Source organism: Theropithecus gelada, chromosome 5 (genome assembly GCF_003255815.1).
Source record: "Theropithecus gelada isolate Dixy chromosome 5, Tgel_1.0, whole genome shotgun sequence".
NCBI lineage: Eukaryota > Metazoa > Chordata > Mammalia > Primates > Cercopithecidae > Theropithecus > Theropithecus gelada.
The window spans coordinates 181,973,968-181,999,992 of record NC_037672.1 but is presented as its reverse complement, the minus strand read 5'-3'; the positions used below and the strand labels follow the sequence as shown (position 1 = coordinate 181,999,992).

The following is a 26,025-nucleotide window of genomic DNA, read 5'->3' as shown; positions in this document are numbered from 1 at the left end:
GCAGCAATTTTCTTAGCTTCCGGAAAGAAATAGTCTTTCCTCCATTTTTCTAGAACCATGTGTCTCATTTAATCTCTTTTGATAGAAACATAGTAACTAGGAAATATTTTTCAACTACCAAGTGACTAGTAAGTTGCATCCAATATTTGACCTTAATTATGGGGAAATAATAAAGAGTAGTGGGGATTGTGGCAAATATGCCTCATCTGAAGAGAGTAATGGCATCAGCCCTACCAATTGCTGCTACTGGGAATTACAGATATTCACATATCTGCTGATTTTTACAGAGAGCTAGAAATACAGATTTTATATGAAATTTCCTTATTTAAAATGCTAATATTTAACACATCTTCAGGCCAGGTGCCATCCATAGGCTATTAGCATGTAAGCTCTGAATTGGACCTATATATTACTACCTTTAAAAAGTAGTTTATTTTTGCTAAATTGTAAACTATCATTTTTAACTGACTAAACCAAATACTAATCAAAATAACTAAAAACCAAAACAACTCAGAGGAAGCTGTATGTAAAATTATGTTGGATAATGTTAATATTAACCAAGGGAAACCACACTGAAATCTAATGATTTCCCCAGCTTGTTTGGGCATCATCTTATTTATTCATTTTATTCAATTAATTTATTTACTGAGTACCAACTCAACTCAAAGTATGGTAGCAGACTTAGAAGGAGGGAAAAAGAAAAAAAGACATGACACCTTCTCTGGTTTGGCTTACTTTCTTAATGCCATTAATGCTGATATTAATATAATATCAACATTAGCCCAGCTTTGGACTAAGGTTGTCATACACACACACACACACACACACACACACACACACACACACACTTTATTACGATATTTAAATAAATATTGAGTTTTTTCTTTTAAGTATCACCCATAATGCAAATAAACAAAAAACCCTCCGAATTCTAGAAGAGTTCTTGTTTTCATTTAGAAGTCCAAACAATGGGAAAATTAATCAAGGTAAAGCAAATAATTTAAATACGTGAAGTCGTAAATTAAAAAAGAGGAAAAAGCTGAGACTGGATTCCTGACTTTATAAGATGCTGTCTTCACCCAGTGACATTAAGTAATATTATTTAATGTTACATTTTAAAATAGGTTTTGTAATGAAAGAAGAATCAGCCCCACCTCTACCTTAACTGCAATTGAAGTCAAATTGGCAAATTTGTTTCAATACAATTTTCTCTAATTCTTGACCACTTTCCAGTAGGCGTTTGATCAAGGCTAATGTTCTATTTTTATGTTTGTTTCTATACTGGTTACTTCATCCTCAAGGAAATTACAAAACCAATCATTATTTAAAGTGTCTATTAAATTAGAAATATTTTGATAGAGATATGATAGAAATATACTTTAGTTGGCACTTCTATTAAAGTGATGGAGAGTTCTGAAATTATCTGTAGTTTGGTTTGTACATTATCAATAACTCTGAAGGTTGTGAAGCTGCATGTTGAGAAGATATTTTTCTTCTGCCAAGTTGCCTATACAGTACAGTTGAAAAATGCTCATATAAATTGACTCACTTATGCTAGAAATGGGACCATTAAAAAAATCTATTTTTTGTGTATAATTTGAGGGAAATGTTGAATAATTTTCAGGAAGTTAGAACTACAGCACCTGAATTTACCATGACAAGGTCCATTTTTCTTTTCCTTTTCTTGTGTGTGTGTGTGTGTGTGTGTGTGTTTGACAGAAAGATTAACAAATTAAAAGAACACATCATTAGTCAATAGGAATTTCAAAAATAACATACATGTAAATTCTTGAAAGCAGGTAATAGGAATTTACATATATGTTATTTTTCAATAAAGTACACTATAAATAATGGAATCTTTGGTGATTTCACTTTTCTACAGTGCCCTTAAGTGAAATAAATTTTATTCTGTCTCTTCACAACAAAATGATAAATATTTTTCTTTGTTTGTTTTACTTACCTTTATAAAAGAAAACTGCATGAGCTATCATTTAAAAAATTTCTGAGACTGGGCATGGTGGTTCATGCTTGTAATCCCAGCACTTTGGGAGGCCACTGGGGGAGTTTCATTTGAGCCCAGGAGTTCAAGAGTAGCCTAGGCTGAAATTAGGTGAGAGATTTTAGATATTAACCTACCCAGTAAAAAACTACCAATGGTAATTTCCTGAATTTGAAATTATAATATTAAAAATTCATCATTTTATTTCCTTCTCTGTATGAAAATCTCTTACAATCAAATAATCTCTGATTCTCTATATTATGAATCAGTTCATTATCATTATCACACATGGTTGGAGCGAGAGCTTTTGATTCCTGCCTGGTGACTGTGAAAATCTCTAAGCCACCAGGTGGCAGAGTGTCCTTGGTTTAGATTGAGCATTGCATTTTTTTTTTTTTTTTTTTAACTGATTGCCAAATGTATTAATAGTTTACAGCTATTGTGAGCAACCTTTAAATCTTTTACTCATGTACCCCTAAAATCATTTTGAAAACATGTGCATCACCCACAAACTTTTAAGTTTACATATATTTCAACAAAAGTTTAAATAACTGAGGAGATATAATTTTTGGCATACTGTAGAAACTTTAAAATAAAATGGTTATATCAATCTTTACATACATCTAATAGAATACAAAACATGATAGGGGTCTGATAACCACCATCATCTGTTTTTAAAAATTCTGAAACAAGCTCATCTTTCATAGTTGGATGCTTTATATTACTCCTTTTTTCCTTGAACCTCATTTTCCATTTTATCTCCTCTACAGAATTGTATACTAATATAAAATATTTTATAATTAAAAAGCTGTGATCACCCTATTGTACTTCTCTGCAACAAGAGTATATATATATTTTATTTTTTATTTCTCGTGACCAAAAGGTGCTGAATGTCAGAATTTTACTAATATACAGTTATCCAACACCATAAACATATTACTTTTGATAAATAGTTATAACAAAAAGTGAAATTAATTGGAAATGCATTCCTGAATGAGTCAGCTTAGGGGGTTAGAAGTTTGATTGTTTGGGGCCCAGGATTCTTACACTCCCAGGCAGTGCACTGCAGTAAGATTCTGGATAGGAAGAGAGGGGGCCTTTTGTAAAGTCAGAGAAGGGTGCTTGTGAAAGAAGAGACAGGAAGAGGAAATCCAGCCTAATGAAAGCTTGTTAATTTTAACATAATGGGCGCAGGTTGATTTTAGGAAAGAATATGTATATGAGCTGATGATCTAGAAATTTGTTTTCTTAAAACAGTGGTTCTCACCTGGGGGAGATTTTGCCCACAGGGCACATTTGGCAATGTTTGGAGACATTTCTAGCTGTCACGCTGGGGGCAGGGTGCCGGCATCTGTTAGGTAGAGGACAGGGCTACTGCTAAACTACTCTGTTCCCAAAGCAGCACAGCTGAGAGCCTGAAACCTAGCAAGTCCTCAATAAACGTTTGTGGAAAGGAAAAGACAATAAAAAGGAAGGAATCACACAATTGGCTGCAGAGAGAGCTACAGTAAGATGACTAGACTCTTGTAATTACATTTGCTGAAAACTTCAGAGTACTTCCTTCTCTTCTGTGTTTATACAGTTTTCTTATCCGAAAGGAGAAATTCGAGGAATAAAATTTAAAAGGTCTACATTTTCCCAGTATATGTTTTCATTAATTAGAGAAATCCTGAAAAACACAAAAAAGACCAAAACGACCCCTAATTATACCACCTAAATATCTACAGAGAATAATAAATAGCAGCCCCTGTTTTGCTGATCTCATCCCACTTTGCCTAAATAACATCTGCTAATTAGTTGATGCCCATTCTTTCATAAGTTTTTCAAGGTTCTTTCTTTTGTTTTTTTCTTTCAGATGAGAGTCTTGCTCTTGTTACCCAGGCTGGAGTGCAATGGTGCGATCTCGGCTCACAGCAACTTCTGCCTCCCAGATTCAAGTGATTCTCCTGCCTCAGCCTCCTGGGTAGCTGGGCTTATAGGCGCCCGCCACCATGCCCAGCTAATTTTGTTGTAGTTTTAGCAGAGACGGGGTTTCACCATGTTGGCCGGGCTGGTCTCGAACTCCTGACTTCAGGTGATCCACCTGCTTTGGCCTCCCAAAGTGTTGGGATAACAGGTGTGAGCCACCGGGCCTAACCTTTTCTAAGTTTATAAAGAACAATTTATACCTTTAAACTTCAGAGTATAGAATATCAAGATGGCTTCAAAATTGCCTATTTGAGAGATTCTTTCTTTCCTAATATTAAAAGCACAGCGGTCCATTGGAGGTATATGTGTATACTTACACACACGCACATGCACACACACATGTACGCACATATTATTGTGTGCTATGAGAAATAAATGACTGTACTTTAAAGATAATCTTTATTGAGATATCATACTGCTGAAGTTTAGAACCATCTCCTTGGGGGTTTAGGCAACTGCAAAGTTAGAGGGAACACGGCCCTCTATAAGACCCACTGCACTCCTGACACTAGTTGCAGGTTCGGGGGATTGGTCCCAAAACCACCTTGAGTTCAGTTGTTCACTAGAGGGGCTCACAGAGTTCGCTAAGAACTGGGATACTCACAGCTGTGGTTTATTATAGGGAAAGGTTACAGATTAAAATCAGCCAAGGGAAGAAGCACAAAGAGCAGAATCCAGGAAAAACACCCAACATAGAGCTTCTGTTGTTCTCTCCCCATGGAGCCTTAGACGTTATTTTCTCAGTATGTGTCTGTAACAATGAGCATGGAATATTGCCAAGTAGGGAAGTTTTCATGGGGCTCCATTATGCAGGTGTGATTGATGGCCTGTACAGCTGATCACAGTCTCTGGCAAGCTGATACTGTGTGACTCAAACCCCTACGCTACATCCCATTGTTGATCTTTCTGACGGGGTCAGCTCCACCCTAAATACTATCTGGCATGGCTAGATCCAACCTTACATGACATTGTTAGACTACTAGCATAATCCAAGGCCCCAGGTAAACAAAGTCACTCCTATCTCTTATGACATCCAAGGGCTTAGACGTTACCACCCAGAAGCTGAGGGCAAAGGCCAGACCTCTTCAGGTATAAATTTAAATTCTTTATTACACATATATACATACAACTTATATGTAGCCATTTTAAGTGTACAGTTCAGGCTGGGTGCCATGGCTCATGCCTGTAATCCTAGCACTTTGGGAGGATGAGGCGGGCAGATTACCTGAGATCAGGAGTTCGAGACCAGCCTGGCCAACATGGTGAAACCCCATCTCTACCAAAAATACAAAAATTAGCTGGGCGTGGTGGCACGTGGCTGTAGTTCCATCTACTTGGAGGCTGAGGTGGGAGAATCGCTTGAACCCAGAGGTGGAAGTTGCAGTGAGCCAAGACTGCTCCACTGCACTCCAGCCTAGGCAACAGAGTGACGCTCCATCAAAAAAAAAAAAAAAAAAAGAGAGAAGAAAAAGTGTACAGTTTAATGAGTTTTGAAAAAATGTATACATCTATGTAACCACCACCACAATCAAGAGAAAGGACATTCCCAGCACCCCAGTAAGTTCCCTCTTGTTCCCTTGTGGTCAGTTCCTCTCTTGCCCCCTGGCTGGTTTCTCCTCTTTAGAATTTCATGCATAAATGGAATCATACAATGTGCATGATTTGCTGTCTGGCTTCCTTCAGGCAGCATGTTTTTGGGATTCATGCATAGTGTGCCAGCCGTGTGTTAGTGCTAGGTAGTAGTTCATCTCCTATGTATGTGCCGCAATGTGTCTATATATTCACCTGTTCAACATTTGGGCTGTTTCCAGTTTTAGGCTACTTTGGACAAAGCTGCTATAAACATTCACATATATCTGTTTGTGTAGACATATGTTTTCATTTATTTTGGGTAAATCGCTTGGAGTGGAATTGTTGGGTTGGATGGTAATCATATGTTTAATTTATAAGAAACTGCCAAACTGTTTCTATCGTGGTTTTAACATTTTACATTCCTGCCAGTAAAGTATGAGAATCCAATTGCTTCACAGCCTTTCTAGCACCTCAGGCTTTCCAACTTTAGCCATTTTCATGAGTGTATAGAGTAATTACTTATTGTGGTTTTAATTTGCATTCCCTGGTGACTTTTTATAAGTTTACTGGCAACCATACATCTTCTTTTGTGAATCTGATGAGATTCTTTGTCTATTTTCAACTGGGTTGTCTGTCTTCTCATTGATTTGTAGGAGTTCTTTATATTTTTTGGATATATCCTTTTCCAGATATGTATGTTTGTAGCTTGCTTTTTAAAATCTCTTAATGGTATCTTTTGAAAAGCAGATTTAATTTTGATGAAACTGAAGAAAACTACATTTTAAAATGGTGCTGTGAACTCCGAATACATTTATAGCTATTTCGTTGCCATCCAAAAATTCTACAAAAGTTATCTAACAGGAAACTGATGAATTTCAGGGGAGTGCCCACTTACAAAGCCTTTCTCCTAAAATTAAGCAGTGTTAATAGTAATATTACACAGTTTCTCACAGATCATCAACTAAGTCCTTCTTCGGTGGGAAAGGCAGACGCTTTACAAGAAATAGGTATTAATTTTACTTCCTGCTCTATTTTTTCTTTACATAGTAGACACAAAAACCGTTAAAGCTGGCTGGGTGTGGTAGCTCACGCATGTAATCCCAGCACTTTGAGAGGCTGAGATGGGTGGATCACCTGAGGTCAGGAGTTCAAGACCAGCCTGGGCAACATGGTGAAACCCCACCTCTACTAAAAATACAAAAGTTAGCTGGGCACGGTGGCACATGCCTGTAATCCCAGCTACTCGGGAGGCTAAGGTAGAAGAATCACTTGAGCCCAGGAGGCGGAGGTTGCAGTGAGCCAAGATTGCACCATTGTACTCCAGCCTGGGCGACAGAGTGAGACTCTGTCTCAAAATAATAATAATAAAATTAAAAAAAAATTTAAAACCATTAAAGCAACCAAATAGTACAATATTGGCTACTACATTGTTTTGGCTGCTACATTTTAGGCACTGTGCTAAAATAAATTAATCCTCTTGGAAACTCTGTGAAGTAGATATTTTTGTCTTCATATTTAGATACTCAGATAAGGACAGTGAGTTCAAAGAAATTAAATACCTGGATGAATATCACACAAAGAGGTGGCTACGCTGTGATTCCAAGCTAGGTCTAAGTCCAAAGCTGGTGTTCTTCATTAATATTCTGTATCTGTTCAGGACATGTACAAATCAAATCATGGACATTTGATTTTAGATATACCGAATGCTGACTTTGGCAGGTTGTAGAGGGAGTAGAGGCTGAGCAGAGGGGATGGCGGACAAAGATTAGGTCTGGAACTTATTTTGGTAGGGGCTGTTCATGCCTCCAGTTCCTAATCCCCTAGATAGGCTGGATAACTTTATGAGGGTCAGTGTAGCCAAGCCAAACTGAATCAATTTAAACACATTCAGAAGCAGAACTGCTTCAGATAATCTAACCAGTTAACAGGACATTCAGTTTATTACATGCTCTGCCGGAATTTCACGAGATCCTTCTTTTGTTAAAGAATATTGAGAGTGAGTTCCTCAAACTTTATGCTAAGGCTTGATCTAACATTTCACATGTAATCAATACTTTTCTTGCTACCACTTATGTCAGATCTCCTCATGAAAGTCACGTAATTATTTGGAATCTTATCCTGGTGATTAACACAATTAATGCCCAACTCTCTTTTGAAACCTTTAATGCATGTTATTTTCCAACTTGGCAGACGTGAAATTCCTGTAGTTTACTGAAGCTGCAAGTTTGGGACTTTGGCAGTCTCATATTAGTAGTCACACATTCTACTAAGGCCCTTCCTTCTACTTGATGCCCTGAGTGGATGTCACTTGCACAGCAAACATCATATGCTCAGTGAGATCATTAAGTTATAACTGCTTTAATCAGCAATATAGTGTCCGCTATTGTATACTTCTGCTGAATTCTAACTCTGTGAATTTTCCTTTTTACAGTTACATGTTGCATTTGAAAATCCAGATGATCTTGACTAGTCAGACTGAAATGAATTAAAGACTGAGCATAACCTATTAGAAGTTATGCACTTATTAATAAAAAGACAAATCTGTGTTTTCCCCCTTCTTTAAAAATCAAGCACCAAAACAATAAGTTAGTTTTAGAATGCATTGATATGGTATTCAACTGCATTGTGGAAGGAAGAAGTAAATTAGAAAGAAAGTGATAGTTATATGTGCTTAGGAATCGGCTGCTTTCAACCATGGGAAAAAGGAACCCTTACACAAAGGTCAATGCTTTTTTTTTAATTGCAAAAGAATATTTAAAAGACTTTCAAGCCTTTTAAGAAATGACAGTTAAAAGAGAATTTTGCAGCCTTTTCTTTTATCATAAACTATAACAGGAGGTGAAATCCACAATTTTCTGAAATTTTGTCCCATTTAAGCTTCCAAAATGTTTCTTATTTTTAAACCCGAAAAACATTAAAACACCTTTATCCTGAGAAGTTTGTGTCATGTTCATATCTGCTCTGATCCTCCCACAATCCACTATTTGATTATTAAAGGTAATTGGCACTTAGCATCAAATATTTAATACACTGATATCTAAGTATCTAATTTTCTTACTATCAGGCAGGAATTTAGACTTCTTATAAAGTTTTTATGCTTATCTGATTGCTGCTGCTTATAATTAAGGCCTCAATAATCATAAAAACATTCCAATAAATGTTTCAGATATAAAAGAAATTTAAGCAATATTTTTTAAATATAGGGTGAAAAAATGACAATAGGCATGTTTTTCTCCCTCTCTGAACATATCCCCTAAAAAAACTCTCCTGAAAAAAGTTTCTCATTAGAAATAATTATGAATATACTGTCTGTGCTTCACAAAAGAGTTGTAAATATAAAAAAAGGAAGTCAGATAAAATATATACACTAAAAAGGGAGAAAAGACCTATAAATAATATAGTCTGTTCTTCTGGAATCCTATTTTCGAAGTGCTTTACAAATTACTATATTCTTATAGTATTTTGTGAGTTAAGTAGATAGTTAATATTCTTGGTATTTGGCAACTCAGATCATAAAGAGGTCAAATACACTAAATTGTCCACATCCCTTGAGCCTACATCTGAGGCAGTAAGAGAACCCATGTCCCAGGACCCAGCTTTAGTACTTTGCTCACGCTCTTTTCCTCTGTCCATGGTGCTCTGCCTAGGGGATGTAGATAGCCATCCCACCCTATAGGGGTTAACTGGGCCAACTGAGAAGGGCCATGACAAAGAATAGCTTAGGCATCACTCGACATTAGGCATAGAAAGAGAACAACTAATGGGTAAGAAGAGTCAAGTGATATTGATCGGTGGCTCCCCAGGGTTGAATTCAGAACATGTTCTGCTGTCTCTTGGGTGCCAAGTTTTGACGGAAAGGGCAAAGGACAACTTGAACAATGTGGGGTGGGCGGGTGAAATCTCCATTCATTGTTGTTCACGTGGGAATGGAGTGCTCGGAATGAGGGAGATCTTGACAAGGCTTCCTGCCAGTAGCGGCCTCTTGTTTCTTATCAAAAACTGAATACTCAGTCTTCCTTTCTCTTCACCGCTGGGGTTGGAAAGTATTGGGAGAGCATATCGGTACCAGAGGGCAGAGATAGTGTGTGAAGAGGACCTTTGTGCTTAATGGGAAAAAAAATAGGAGAATGAAAAGAGGAGATTCCAAAGGAAAGAACAAGACTTAGAAGTTGGAAAACGGAAAACAGACTAAATGAAAAAGAATAAGCAAGAAAGTGGCCCTGGGTCTAGAAAACACCAATTTTTTTCTTTTGCCAGAGGGTGGAAGGTCCAATGTAAAGGAAACACACACACACACACACACACACACTTCAAGAAGGTCATGTAAGGAAAGAATAGGCACAACTTATATATACATTAGTAGGGCGTGGGTCAAATACATCATGGTACATCCATACAATAGAATACCATATAGGCTTTTAAAATGATTTAAGTATACAAATATTGGCACAGACATCTAAGATTGATTTACTGAAAAAATAAAATGGCAGAGTAATTTTTAAGATATAATTTTATTCTAAAAATAATACAGGTATAGAATATGTATAGAATAATATGTATAGAAAATAATATGGAGGGTAAAGCATCAAGCAGCCAAAGGTAGTTATTTCTGGGGGGAGAAAGGGAGAAGGAGGAGAAATTATTGTGGAAGGTGATTATGTTTTATATTGTACATTTTTGTGTTTATTTGAAACTTTCTTCTTTTAGACGGAGTCTTGTTCTATTGCCCAGGCTGGAGTGCAGTGGTGTGATCTTGGCTCAGTGCAACCTCGCCTCCTGGGTTCAAGCGATTCTCCTGCTTCAGTCTCCCAAGTAGCTAGGACTACAGGCGTGCCACCATGCCCAGCTAATTTTTGTATTTTTAGTAGAGATGGGGCTTCACTATGTTGGCCAGGCTGGTCTTGAACTCCTGACCTCATGATCTGCCTGCCTCAGCCTTCCAAAGTGCTGGGATTACAGGTGTGAGCCACTGCTCCTGGCCTATTTGAAACTTTTAAAAATAAAAATTATATCATTTCCATTGTGTATTTGAAATAAATCAATAAGTATAGAAATAAGTTATATTGCAAGGAAGAAACATAATACATAGGTTAAAAAAAGAAAAATTTTATAATTTGCAGTAAAACTTAACATTGAAGTAATCTAACGCAGATGTCTGTATCTATGAAATGGTGATCCCAAAGTAAGAGTTTTAATTTCATTTAAAGAATGTTTGTCTTAAATTGACATGAGTGGTGAATTTTTAAAAGGTGATAATTATAGAAGTGTATTATACTTTATTAGCTCAAAACTGGATATTAGATATAATCCATAACTTACCTATTGATGTAATTGATATTTTTCAGTAATTGAGTATTTTCTTCTGATCAATTTGAATTATTCTCTTCAGCTGTTATATTTGGGTAAATCTCATAAAGTAACTCTAATTGCTTTAATTTAAAGACAGTCTTTCCAAGGAGAGACTCACAAAGCACTAAGAGGAAAGGGAGAGCAATAAAATTTTACAAATATGTATTGTAAACATATTTTAAATCAAGTCTTTAGAACAGCATATTTTAAATCAAGTCTTTAGAAAACAGCGGAATTTGGAAGCCGTCTAACTGGACTGCAATAGTCAACCTGCATAGATGGGCCCAACTGCTGTAACTTTTGAAGTAAGTAGACTAGGTTACATGTGAAACATACAGTAATGACAATTTCACCTGGGATTTTGGATATTCTTCCACTTATCATTTAGGAAAAACTCTTACATGAAATCAGACCAAGAAGCTATCCAGGGCATTGTAAAATCTCACCTGCAGCCAGACCAAAAAGAAAAAGAAAAAAAAGTGTAGGCCGAGCACGGTGGCCCACGCCTGTAATCCCAGCACTTTGGCAGGCCGAAGTGGGTGGATCACCTGAGGCCGGGAGTTCGAGACCAGCCTGACCAACATGGTGAACCCCTGTCTCTACTAAAAATGCAAAATTAGCCGTGCGTGGTGGCGCATGCCTGTAATCCCAGCTACTCACAAGGCAGAGGCAGGAGACTTGCTTGCACCCGGGAGGCGGAGGTTTCGGTGATCAGAGATCAGGCCACTGCACTCCAGCCTGGACAACAAGAGCGAAACTCTGTCTCAAAAATTTAAAAAAGTGTAAATCTTTTGTTGTGTACAAAATCACACAGAAGCTATGTTCCCGTCTGTTTGCATATGGCAGTCAGGTAGATAGAATTCTATTTAATAGGATGTCATAAACAGTCCACTCACATAGAGCTGGGGCCCTGTCCCAAATTAATGTAAGCATAAGAAGAATTTCCTAAGCTGGAAAAACTTACATGTATTTATGATTTTGGAAACTTTTGAAGGCTTGTCTTATACATTTCAGGCTTAAGTAAAACTTGAGTCATTTCTCCCCATAGTATTGTAAAATTAGAGGCCAGGCAGAAAAGAATTAAAAGGGTAGGATGAGGGAAGTCAGTAGGGGCAGAGCTGGGGGTTTGTTAACACCTAGAACAGTGCGAAGGGGTGACAGGAAACGGTCCCCTTCGGACATCTGGACCAAGGTGAGGCACTGGGGAAACCCAACGGGAGACACTGCTCTCAGACGGGAAGAGTTGCTGGCTGTAAACAACTCAGGCTGTCTTGTCTTGGGAGAACAGTTAAGGAATGGACACCACGACGGCAACGGACTTCTGAGATAACTAAACGCACCTCTACTTGGCCACTTAGCTCCTCACCAGGCCCCAGGGCCCCACCCTTCCCGAGTTGCCTTCCCAGCATGCCCCGCGCTTTTCCCGGCGTGCCCTGCGGCCGTTCCCCAAGCTGGTCTCCCGGAGGACTCCGGGCGCCCCTCCGCCATCGGCAGCTCCCTGCAGACTTGCAGGCTCAGACGGGAGCTGTCCACCGCCTGCATCAGGAAACGGGCTTGCGTGCGTGCAGTAACTACCTTCTTCAACGTGAGATTCCCCCAGGTCCCGTAAATGCTTGGGAAATTTCCCTAACCCCCTCCCGTTCCATGTGACCTTCAAAATCCTGAAAAACCTATGGTCCCAAGGCTTACCCACCTGGGAACAAGTCTCGTTTCCAAAAGTCAATCAACCTCAGGTTAAGCAATCTAGGGAGAACACCTGCTCAGGATCAAAACGTTTCCTCTTCTTTCCTTTGCAGAAATCTTCAGCTTTAGCCTATCTTGAGCTATTATTCATTGTCTGATTGCTTTGTTCCCTAGTAACTCAAATGAAATCAAATTCTGCAGAAACCGAGTTTCACTGTGTCTGGAGGAACAAGGAATGCAAAGGTAGTGTGAGGAAACGAACCATTCACCTTTTTCAGTCCTAGCATAGAAGTAAATACAAACTTGACCCAATTGTATTGTTGATACAATGAATGTGTGACATTAAGAATTTAGAGTTTATAGAGTAATCTATGTGTTCATTAACGAGCTTGAATCTAGAAATAATCTTGGTTGGTAGCCTAATTGTGATTATCCTGTGCATTTTAAAAATGAAGAAACAATCTGTGAGAGCTTACGAGACTTTGTAAAGCCTCACATCTAGTAAGTAGCAGAACTAAGGACTCAAATCCAGGACTCCTCACTTTATTACCCATGTTAAGAAATTCTTTTTTTAAAAAGTCATTGAAGTTATTATTCAAAGCCCTTCACTTATGTTTATTTTGATTAATATAAATGACTGTTCTATGATGACAAATATCCTTTTCTTTGAGGATAGTCTGATTAAAAAAACCACAACACATCCATATATAGAGAGATAGACACTGTAGATACAGAGATATTATCTATACAGAGAGAGAGAGAAAGAGAGAGAGATACAATATAAGTGTACAATATAGGAAAGGCAGTTGTAGGGAAAGAAAGATAGAGAAAGAGAAAAAGAGAAAGGGAGATCACAAGGTGATATGGCTCAAAAGAGAGACCTCTCAGTTGGGAGGACCTCTGGGGATTTGGGATGACGCTGGGCCACTTGTGGTTCATAATACCAGGATCACACTAATAATTCTCATATCTCAGGCTCAGCCCCACCTGGCCCTTCTGGAGCCTTTCAAGCCCATGGATCTCCTAGGGTAATTTCAGCCTGACTTTGGAGTACAAGGTGGAGAAAAGACAAGATATATTACTCAGGATGGGTAATGAGTATGTCATATACCAAGAGATCTGGCATATATGATCAGGATTAATGGTTTTTATCATCACCCTGGGTTTGATCAGATTTTTTTTAATGTGCTTTTAACGTCTAATGTTAGAAAAGTAAATTCCTGGAAAATTAGTTAAAGGCTGGATTATTTCTCCATTTTGAAGTATAGGCTAAGGATACTTTTACCAGAGTTTGAGAACTTATTTTATAATAATACCCAGATATTTTCTGAGGGAATATGATATTAAAGATTGTGACAGTAATGAAGGGAACAGCGGTGATGAAAAATACTGTTTTTCCTGCACTATATATCCTGGTCTGTATTTTAAAGATAAAGTAATCTATTGGAAAAGATGTTGATGTAAGAAATTAAAGCTTTAAAAACAAGCTCTAAACATTGTACTTTTTAAAAAGAGGATAAGAATATCATCCTGAAATACTTTTTGAATATTACATGTGATTTCATTGCATACTAAAATAATTTAAGTATCCAATTAAACACAGATTTGTAGGGAAAATAGATGGTTCTGTTTAGGGATTTGGTTGAAGAATTAATGCTAAAATGCAATGAAACAAACCCAGATTTATAACAGTAGATATAGTATTATTTCTAAAACACATAATTAGAAAAATATATTTAGCCAATATAGATTTTTTTTTGTTTTTGAAGAATACGTCATTTAGTAAAAATTACAAAGTCCTGAACAAAGAGGTCTAAAGTCATTAATACATAAACACTTCGATTGTAAGCCTTCCCATTGTAGTTTCCTGTAGGAGTAAATAAAGGAGCTTTATTAAATGTAAGGCCCCATCTTTTCTACCTAAGTCTTTTAGACTTTTAGGTTCCTTGGAAATTTCACCCACTAAAATCAACATGTGATTGCTAAATCAGTATTAAGATAGTAAGAATCCAACTGTGAGTTTTTTTCTAGATTATTTATTTTTAATTCCTTCTTGGATTCTATATACAAATACTATGCTTTGATATTTTGAAACTTAACAGAAAAGCAGAATTTCTATAATGGGATTCCTACTTATTTTATGTCTATGAAAGCTACTTTGCTTGTTTATTTGCTATATACAGACAGAAAAATGTATGGAACTAATTTTAAAAACCCAATATATTTTCTGTTATGGAATTTAAAATAAGCCTGACAGTAACTTATTTTTTTGTCCTTGGGGAGAAATATCAGAAGCTAATTTCCTCTCTGAGGGCAGATCAAATTTATTGTGTGACAGATGATTTCTTAAACACACTGGATCTGTCCTAAAATACTATCTTTGGGACATAGGCCTTAAGACTACCTTCTAAGTGAAGGAGGTCTTTGGGATACTTAAGAATAGAAGCTGTCTTGGATAAAGTCTGAGATGAACTATCCTGATTTCAAAATCCACTTACGGAGTACTGTCTAAAGGTTAGCTTTGAGTGTATTGACTTTGTCATAATCTTATCGTACATTAATATTTAAGTTTCTGTGGAAGGATTGTGGAGAAATCTGCTAGAGAAAGTGTGCAACATGGTAAAGAGAATTGTAGGAAGAGAAATGGCAGCCCTGCTCAAGCAGTGAGAATAATAAAATGGTCATCTGGAGGTTTCCAGAGACAGTTGGCAAGGTTCAAATCCAAGCTCTACCAGGTAATAACTATGTAAGGTTTCACTGTACAACGGAGATAATATATAGTACATTTACCTCATAGTGTTGTTGTAAGGATTATAGAAATACAGGTAATGTGTATGGCATGTAGTAAGCCGTCAATAAATGTTTGCTATTATCATTATAGCTGAAAACTTAAGCTACTTACCTCTACCTGTAGAGACGGTGAGTGATGAGCTAAAAATATGGCCTAGATAGTTATGTTTGAGGTTTCTTTTATAATCTTAATCCATCTGGCCTCATACTAATTTTCCTTGTTATACTACCTATAATGTAACCTCCACCCCCAGTTGTCTAGCTTATATACCCTTTCAGAATTCTCTTACCCTAATGTTCATCTGGGTTTCTTGTTCACTCCTCCAAACTGTTAACGCTTCCCCTTGTTGTAAAATCCTCCAGCTGTACCCTCCAGAATTCCCAACCCAGAGGCACAAACTCTTCTCCATCCTCCACCATTTTAAATACGATGATCTAGTTTAATCACAAACTGGCTTTTTGTCCAGGACATTACTTCCTTTTTCAGGAGGAAGCTGCTCATTTGCCTCGCTCTGTAGTGCGATTTCCAGACTATTTCCCTTTAACTTTCTTCGCCCGCAGTCACCTCAGAGATCTCACTGACACTATTAGAACAGTGTTGGGAATGATAATAATTGATATTGGTAGGGTTAAATGGGGACAATGCATGTAAAATGTCTGGCATAGTGCTAAGAACATATGAAATTCCCAGTAAATTTTAGTTTTTGCTATTATATTTACCTTCTAAGTGAAGGAGGTCTTTGGGGGTTACTTAGAATGTAAACTCTCTTGGGAGTCTGAGATGAACTGTGATATCCAAAATAACTACACCTAAGAAATCATGAATTGAGCCCATTCCTATTATCTCCTATCTGTTCTAGTCCACTGACCTTCCTGCTGTTTCCCAGTTCTATCCCTGCACACATGTTCTCTCTTCCCTCTCTAAGCTGGAGTACAGTTTAGATTCTATTTTTCTATGAGTCATTTTTTGGTCAGTATTGTAGACTCCCTTGCTTTGTTGTCTTTTGACACATTCTCAAACCTAGATGTGCCCAACTGCTCATCTTGTCTTCACCTGCACCCAGGCTGCTTAGTGCTGCTGGGGAAAATCATACTACTGAGTAGGCTTACATTACTGTAAATTCATTGTCACCAGCTTCACCTGGATTCCTAGTATTTCCTGTCAATTTCTTGTCAATCCCCACTATGTTTTATTAGTCAACTCTATATTCCATTCTCCACTGTGCTTATTTCAAACCTTTTTCAATCTCTTCAAAGCACACATTCTCTACTGGTATGTTTATGGCAGCACTATTCACAATAATAAAGATATGGAATCAACCTAAGTGTCCATCAACAGAGGATTAGATAAAGAAAATATGGTATATATACACAGTGGAATACTATTCAGCTTTTAAAAAAAGAATGAAATCATGTCTTTTGCAGCAACATGAATGAACCTGGAGGCCATTAGCTTAAGTGAAACAACTCAGACACAGAAAGACAAATACCACACGTTTTCACTAATAAGTGGGAGCTAAAAAAATGTGTCCACATGGATGTAGCATGTGGAATGATGGACAGGGGAGACTCAGAGGGTGGGGACTGAGGGGGTGGGAGGCAGGGTGGAGGATCGGGGGCTACTTGGTGGATACAGTGTGTGTTGTTCCAGTGATGCACTGAAGGCCCCGACGTCACCACAACACAATATATCCATGTAGCAAAATTGCACTTGTACCCCAGGAATATATACAAATAAATACATAAAAGCTCCTCTTTATGTTGTTATTATTTCTTTATTCTTTTTTAAGTTGACATAAAATTGTATATATTTATCATATACAACATGTTTTGAAATATGTACATATTGTGTAATGGCTTAAACTAATTAACATATGCCTTATTTCACATAATAAAAATTCCTCTTTTCTCAAGTACATATACCCTTACAATAGAAATGAGTTAGTCATTTGTTCATTGACTAAATATATATTGAGTACCTTCTGGTTGTCGTTACAGATTCTAGGGGTACAATGGTGAACAGGCGAATGGAATGGTGAAGTCAAGTCCTGGAGATGACTGGTGTTAGTCCCCAGTTGTACTAAACCTGTTTTCATGGAGTTTACACAAGAAGTGGAGACAAAAGACAGACAATAACCAAGTAGTCAGTAAACCAATAAAATAATTTCAGACAGTGGTAAGAGAGATAAGATAATAATAGCAGTGTGATAAGTTAGAGACCCGACACTGCGGTGGGAGACTAATTTTGGTGGTTAGGGAAAGCCTCATTTTATCCAATACAGTGAAGGTAGTTTCACTGTTAAAAAAAAAATACATTTTACATTAAAGAGAGTATATGCATATTTATTTACTTAATCGATTTTCAAAATAGCCTTTCTTATTATACAGATCAAAACTGAGGCTCAGGGAATTAAGGAAATTGCCCAAGGCCACACATAGCTACTAAATGACAGAGCTGGGATTCAAACGTTGGTCCAATTAACCCAAAGCCTGTGCCGTCTCCACTATACCATATTGCCACTCACCAAGACAGGCTCTTGAGAAAAAGGGCTTGTGTTACTGTTAGGTTTGAACAATCTTTTTTAGTATGTTTGAGGCCTTTTTTAACCTGTTTTCTACATCAAAAATAGTAATACACAATATTTATGTGATGTTTTTCCAGGCACTTTTGTTATCATTATCTCACTATCACATAACCACTCAGTAAGATACAGAGCACTCACAGACCTTTGAGACCACTTTTATAACTGAAATGTAAAAGTTGAGTGATTTTCCATGATTACATAGCTGTGGAATGGTGGATATAAACTAGATTCGGATTTCTTGATTTTTAATCTTTTTTTTTTCTCCAACATGCCTATACAAAATGTTTGTTTCCTTTTAAAGTACTGAGTTTAAGAGTTTAAATCCAAATAAAACCTGAGAATTAATTTTCATTTCTGATGCAGAATACCAAGGATTTCTCCATTAGTCCTGGTAACTTCATTGTGAAGAAATGATAAAGAGAATAAAAGGGAGTAAGATAAACACTGTACAGGTATAACATTAAATTACCCTTTCTTTTTCTAATTTTATACAAATGAAAAAAAGGATACCTAACTGCAAAGTCCCTGAGATGCTATTTAAATTCAAGTACTTCTGAAATACAAATATGTGATAACTTATTTGCAGCTTAGGAAAAAAAGCCATTTTTGTTTGTCGCGTTGTTGTTGATGATGTCTATGTGGTGTTTGATAATTACTAAGAAAGTGTACTCTGGTTTCTCTGCAGACCATATAAATATTTTGCCTTTTTATAATTATTAAGGAAGTAATAATGAAAATGCAAAAAAGAGCCTTTTTGATGTTATTCTGTCATTGCATTGTCAAAAGAAAATATATTCCCCTCTTTTCCAAAAGTCAGCTGGGTTTTATCAGCTTTGCAAAATGATGAATGAATGCCTTGTTCATTATTATTGCTTAAGTCATTCGTATTTATGCCAGTGATTCACGGATTATGTTTTGATTGTTCTTGAGAGATGAAAACACTTTCTTGCTGATGAATAAACACTGCCACTTTTAAAATATTTGTATGCAAAATGTCTTTAAAGCCATTATGAAATGCTTTGCAAGAGTATTAGGAAGCTGTTTTTCGAAAGGCATTTTTTTCTCCACCTTTTCTTTCATGCTAAGCAGCCCAGTTGAAAGGCTTTTCAGAGTTAACTTGTTTAAGCAATACCAGTGTTTTAGTGTAATGAATAACTTTTTATAGAGGACAATCGCACACAATTCCGCATGCCGGTGTTTCTGTTTCTGCGCTCCACCGATGCAGGGGTTCTGTGGTAGAATCTCTTTCTTTGAGAAAAGCTGCAGCGATGAAAGCCCTGATTAACCTCTGATATTCACGTGGTGCTCTTGATCTTGAGGACTGCAGCAGTCACAAAGCTTTAATGGCAGCCATATGCTTAGGGCATTGTGGATATGGGTGACCCAGATGTGAACTTGGGAGGTGACTGATGCTAACTGCTATTTGTTTCAGGTTTGGTGTGGAGATTACTGATGAAGAGTTTGACTTACTACTTGACAGAATCCCCTTGATGAAGATGGAAATGTCAGAGACCCCAGTTCATGGCCATGTTGGATTCTTAGCACTCCTTTCCCACATTTTCTCATGTCTTTGTAATTTTTTTATTCTTGTTTTTAATACAGAGAATGTACCCCTAAAAGTACTAGGATTATTTAAATTTTCTCTTTATTGCCTAGTATCTTACTTATTAATATTTTCTAAGTGACGAAGGATTTTTGAAAAAAACATTGTTAACAAAAAGGTAGAATTTTTACATGATGAACTATGGCAATGCATTTGAAACTATTTAATGTCTTAGAACCTGAATAGTGGACATGGGAGGATAATGTGTGACTGAGATGACAAACGAGGCATGTGAACTGTGTTTGCAGAGTTGGAAAGAAAATTGCAGTAAGTGACAAAAGTCAAGTCCTGGAGATGACCGGTATTTAGTCCCCAGTTGCACTAAACACTCCCCCACACACTGACCTTTTATCCCCTCACTCACCTCCCAAGGGACTCCCATTACGAGACATCTTTCTACTTTCTTTCCAGAGGAGTCTGCCTGGACAGTAGAGTACACACCCATTGCCAATGGTTGTGTTAAAGGCAGAGCAAGCATGCTTTCTGAAATACTCTCAATCTGTATTTTTCTATCTGGGAACCCAAATTTTTACTCTTTTCTAAAATCTTTTCATGGATTTTATAGGGTAGTTCAAGGCTTAAGCATTTAAAATTCTCATCAGTATTGACCATTTTATTCCTCGAGTACTTTAAGGCATGTTGCAGTCCCAGGCATCTGATGAGTTGGGCTGAAGCCATTGAAAGATGGGCTGCTTCTTCCTAAAGATACTTTTTTTCCCAGAGCAGTTTCAGAATATAACTATCTTCATGCCATATGCCTCCTGGACCATCCTCCAAATCTCATGATTATCTCTTTAGCCACGAAACCCACCCATGTTTTCTGTTAGTTCTTGATAGCAGGGTGGAAGTTAGCAACCTGGTTTGGCCTAAAGGGCATGAGAAGAGCATGCTGCAAGTCAGAGAATGTCCTCAGACAGAGTCGCAGGTGCTGGCAGTAGAAAGCCCTCAAAGTGAAAAAGAACCAGGAGTGCTGAGGAGGTACCAGTAGGCCTTACCTAAAGGTGAGCATCTCCTACCGTGCAATTATTCCGTAGCATTTCCCAAGCTTACTTGACCTTCTCTCATGGAGCATCTTAGAGGCTAGCATTCCACAGAGCATGGAAATGCTACCTTAGTTGAATAAGTTATTCATCTAAGTATTAGCCTTTATTTTAGGAGGTCAAGATCAGGTGCCTGAGAGAATGAAATGAAGCAGGGGCAGGGGTTGTTTGCTTTGTTTGGTTTTGTTTATTTGTTTGTTTTTTGAGATAGAGTCTTGCTCTGTCACCCAGGCTGGACTGCAGTGGCACAATCTCGGCTTACTGTAACCTCTGCCTTCCAGGTTCAAGTGATTCTCCTGCCTTAGCCTCCCGAGTAGCTGGGATTACAGGCACGAGCCACGACGCCCAGGTAAGTTTTTTATATTTTTAGTAGAGACGGAATTTCACCATGTTGCCCAGTCTGGTCTTGAACTCTTGACCTCGGGTGATCTGCCCACCTTGGCCTCCTAAAGTGCTGGGATTACCGCGCCTGGCCTGTTTATTTGTTTATATATGGGGCTTGTAGGGAAAGAGAAATGAAAGCAAGTTGTTCTGAAGGGAGTTTCCTGAACTTCCAGAAGGCAGCAGGGTAGAGGCACTGAGGCCCAAGTGTCAGTGCCAAAGGAAAGCGGCAGGGTGGAAAGAGAGAGGTGGGGCACTAACCATAGAGCCGACATGAGCCTGGCCTATTCCCCTCAATTTCAGGTGGATAAATGTAAATGACAGGTCACATCTCTTTGAATTCTTTATATTGTTGACTCAACACATAAAATGACAGATTGTAATTTCGTTGTTAACATTAACAAATGCCTCTACTTATCTGATATTTTACATACCCAAACTCATTATTATTCCATTTTTGCCTGTGAGAAAACAGATACATAGAAAGATTAAGTGAGTTGCGCAGGTTACAGAAGTCAGTGAGTGCACACTGCCAGCTAAACCTAGGTCCATCTGATTTGAAAGTCTCCAAGAGTTTCCACTATTTCACATTGCATTTCTGAATTATACAACAACAGAAATAATTGTTCCCTTTAATAAGCGTTTATTATGTGCCCCATGCCCTGCTAAGAGCTTCACATGTGTTATTTAATTTAATGGTAGAGACCGTTTTCCTCAATTCCGCTTAAGTTCAGTGATGGATTGCTAACTGTCCAGCTCGTCTGCCAGAGAGAAGGATGGTATTCATTGCTTGGTGGTGTGGTGTAACGGCCCCTGAACTGCGTGTTCGGAGACTTGGATGACAAGAGTTATAGCTTGGCTTTTCATTTCATAATGACACGCCCCTCGTCAAATCCTTAATATCCCCTTGCTCAGATTTTCTCATCTGTAAAATGAAAAGTTTAGCTCAAAAGATCTCCAAGGTTCTCTCTAAGTGTAAAATTCTGCTTGAAGCAGTTTTTATTCTTATCAATATTAATGGAGATTTGAGGCAGCCACTTAGTATGACTTAAGAAGATGCTGTAACAGAAGCATGTGTCTTCCTGGTAAATAAGAAGAATTAACAAGCAATAACATTAAAGTAATAAATTCATTTTTAGAGTCTACTTTATAATCATCAAATTAAAATCAATACAATAAACATTTATGAGTACTTGTGTTTACAGTCAAGCATTCCTGAATTGTGAAAATAAATGTTTCTTTTAGAGAATTTTTTTGTAATTTTGTCACAAAATCTGCATATATGATCAAGAACTTCATTTCTTATATATATAAATGGAAATGGAAAAGAAACATAACTGTCAAGTTGAGGAGAAAGAAGAATTATAGAAAAGAGTATATAGAATGGTTAACAGTTCCAGGAGTATTAGCGATATAAAAATCCACATCACTTTAGACTATTTTTATTTTACTTCTTTGTAAGTCCTACCTTTAGTGCCCCAGTTTTTAAGGATACACATAAATACTAAAACTTTTTAAAAAACTGAATTAAACTCAGGAGACTGAGGCAGGAGGATCACGTGAGCCCCGCAGTTTGAGGCTGTGGTGAGCTATGACTGTGCTACTGCACTCCGGCCGGAGTGACCACATGAGACCCCGTCTCTAAAACAAAGAAACAAATAAAAAACTGAATGAAAATTAATGTTTTGACCATAATAAGATGTTTGAAAAAACTGTGGCAAAAGATGACAAAGTCCATTAAGAACAAACTTTGTGACATGCTCACACTAGTTTCATCACCAAGAAACCAATGGAATTATTTCGCTGGGTTTGTGACTTACCTCATTCATTTTATAGGCAGCTGTCCCACCAGGAATACCACGTCCAAGAGCAGGATTCTCCTTCCAAAGTGTGTGTGTGGACTGGAGAAGCAGCCTTTGGAAGATGGGGCTTCCCAGACTTTATAGAGCCTGCTTTAATTCCTTGGAGGTCTGCAATCTCCAGGTTGTCAGCCATCCAGGACCGTGGCTGTTGGTGAGACAGAGTGCTTCCTTCTGGGTGAAGAACTCTGTATTACTTTCCGAGGGCTACCATCATGGGGCAGCACAAACTGGGTGGCTTAAAATGACAGGAATGTATTCTCTCACAGTTCCAGAGGCTGGAAGTTCAAAATCAAGGTGTGAGCTGGGGCACGCTCCCTCTGAGACTCAGGAGAATCCTTCCCTGCCCTTTCCTTACTTCTCAGGGTGACTGGTAATCCCTGTGAGCCTTGTTCTGTGGCTGTGCCACTCTCATCTTTGCCTCTGCTATCATATGGCACACCGCGCGTCTCTGTCTCTGTGTCCGAATTTCCTTGCTCTCATAAAGACACCAGTCTTCTCAGATTGAGGGCTCAACCTACTCCAGTATGACTGTGTCTTAACTAGTAACATCTCCAACTACCCTATTTTCAAATGAAGGCATATTCTGAGGTGCTGGGGATAAGGACTTTGACGTATCATTTGGGGACACAATTTAACACACGACAAACCCTGTTATAGATCTAGCATGTCTAGTTTCTTACAAATTTTCATTGGGGGGAGGGTACAAATAATAGTTAACTCTTGTGCACTCTTGTGCATTCTCTGACAACAGCAGTACTAATAGCTAACATGTAATGCCTACTACTTGTCAGGCACTAAATACTAACTCATTTCATTCTTACGACAGCCCTGCTTCACATATGAGAAAGCTGGGACACAGAAAGCAACTTGCCCATTGTCCTCCAGTTAGCAGTGGCGGAGCCAGGGTGCAAATCCAGACTGCACCTGCCCGGAGCCCACATACTCAATACCACCCTGCCTTCTGGACAGTCAGGACAAGCAATTGTGCCTCTGCTACCATTACTGTGCCAACAAGTAAGGTTACACTTGAAATGTGGCTTGCAATGCAAGGTTTAGCTTTTATAGGCAACTCACTTATGTTTTCTGGTTACTTATTATTTTTTTAAGTCTGAATTCAATTTAGACTTAGTATTAAAAAAAGAATACTAAAATCAATGATTTTTATATGGATTACATATTGAAATGATTATATTTTAGATATATTGGGCCACATAAAATATATCATTAAAATTAATTCCACTTAAAAGCATCTTTTTTAGTGTGCTATTAGCAAATTTAAAATTGTGAATGTAGTTTTTAGTGTATTCCTATGGGACAGCTTTGAATTAGAGAGCAAATTTTTAAAATTAGAGTAGGCAGCATGATGGAAGAAAGAAATTGATTCAGTCTTTTGTCCCAAGTAAATCAGTTCCTCAGGTCTCTGTGCCTTTGTTTCTCTATCTATACAATGTGATAGAAAACTTGAATTTTCCTCACAAGTTTAATTTAACTAATAAATTGAAGACAGTCGATTATGAATCATTTTGCCTAATGTTTGCAGGAGGCTAGACAATTACCCAGCGAAGCCAGAATATTGTAATAAAATAGCTCATCCAGATTAAATATGAATTTTAAGTGTTTATTTATTACTTTCTTTAAGCAAATAGTTGTGTATCTTTGAACTACATAGAATCCAGAACAAATTTTTTTTTTTTTTTTGAGACAGAGTCTTGCTGTGTTCCCCAGGCTGGAGTGCAGTGGTGTGATCTCCGCTCACTGCAACCTCTGCATCCTGGGTTCAAGTTATTCTCCTGCCTCAGCCTCCTGAGTAGCTGGGACTACAGGCGTGCACCACCACGCCTGGCTAATTTTTGTATTGTCTAGGCTGGTCTGAAACTGCTGACCTCAGGTGATTTGCCTGCCTTGGCCTCCCGAAGTGCTGGGATTACAGGTGTGAGCCCCTGTGCTTGGCCAGAACAAAACATTTCCGTGGCGAGGCCTGGCTTGCTTGGCTCTAAAGCCAATACTTTTCTCATTATACATTCCAGGTAATGAAAATTATGATAAAAATACAAAAAATTAGGTGGGTGTGGTGGCAGGCACCTGTAGTCTCAGATACTTGGGAGGCTGAGGCAGGAGAATGGCGTGAACCCGGGAGGCGGAGCTTGCAGTGAGCCGAGATTGCACCACTGCACTCCAGTCTGGGCGACAGAGTGAGACTCCATCAAAAAGAAAAGAAAAGAAAAGAAAATTATGCTTAATAATTTTTAGGTGAGGTGATGATCAGCTGTGCTTCCCCTCAGCAGTGGAAGATGTATGTAGATAAATGAGATGAGGTTAAAGCTTCTATGCTTTTATTTGACGTGATATATTAATTTGTGTAGCCAATTTTTACATAAACCAGAATCTCAAAACTTTTACTCTGTACTTTGCTGCGACTGTGAAGTTGCCACAGTGGCACTTTCGTATGAATAAACTCAGAAAATAAAACCACTTAGAGACGATAAGATATTCAGACGTTTCAAGCATTTCATGTGTTTTTGTCACTTATTATCTTTTTTTTTGTTGTTGTTGTTTTTTGAGACGGAGTCTCGCTCTGTCTCCCAGGCTGGAGTGCAGTGGTGCGATCTCGGCTCACTGCAAGCTCCGCCCCCCGGGTTCCCGCCATTCTCCCGCCTCAGCCTCCCGAGTAGCTGGGACCACAGGCGCCGCCACCACGCCCGGCTAGTTTTTCGTATTTTTAGTAGAGACGGGATTTCACCGTATTAGCCAGGATGGTCTCGATCTCCTGATCTCGTGATCCGCCCGCCTTGGCCTCCCAAAGTGCTGGGATTACAGGCGTGAGCCACTGCGCCCGGCTTTATTATCTTTTAAGTTAGAAAAGCAATAAAGGGTTATCGTAAATATCCAAATATAAAGTGTATGTAAAATGAAGAGGGAAAGTTTCTGCACTTACCGTCTTTGCCCAAATCCGGCCTTCAAACAGAAACCAGTTAATTATTAATTTTAACATAGAAGTCAGTACATTCGTTTCATGGCTCTAAAATGTTTGATAAATTATCCCAGTGTTCAATATGAACCTGTTTATGGCTGTGGCCTCTACTAATGTTATATGTATACAATTATTGTTTGTTCTTTATAGTCATATTGGATAAAATGTATACCTCTCACATTCATTAAAGAAGGCAGTTCTGCTAAAAATATGTGTATTTTC

The 26,025-nt window shown here is 38.1% G+C and overlaps 1 long non-coding RNA gene across 1 annotated transcript in view; it reads right to left on the bottom strand.

Annotated features, from left to right (window-relative positions):
* Window positions 1-26,025, bottom strand: part of LOC112624772 — a 55,972-nt gene that overhangs the window by 9,205 nt on the left and 20,742 nt on the right. The window contains exons 6-8 of the long non-coding RNA XR_003119471.1: window positions 12,582-12,791; window positions 10,859-11,012; window positions 1,961-2,100 (exon numbers count right to left, since the gene is read on the bottom strand). This is a non-coding gene — a long non-coding RNA (uncharacterized LOC112624772). The remainder of the gene's footprint in view (window positions 1-1,960; window positions 2,101-10,858; window positions 11,013-12,581; window positions 12,792-26,025) is intronic.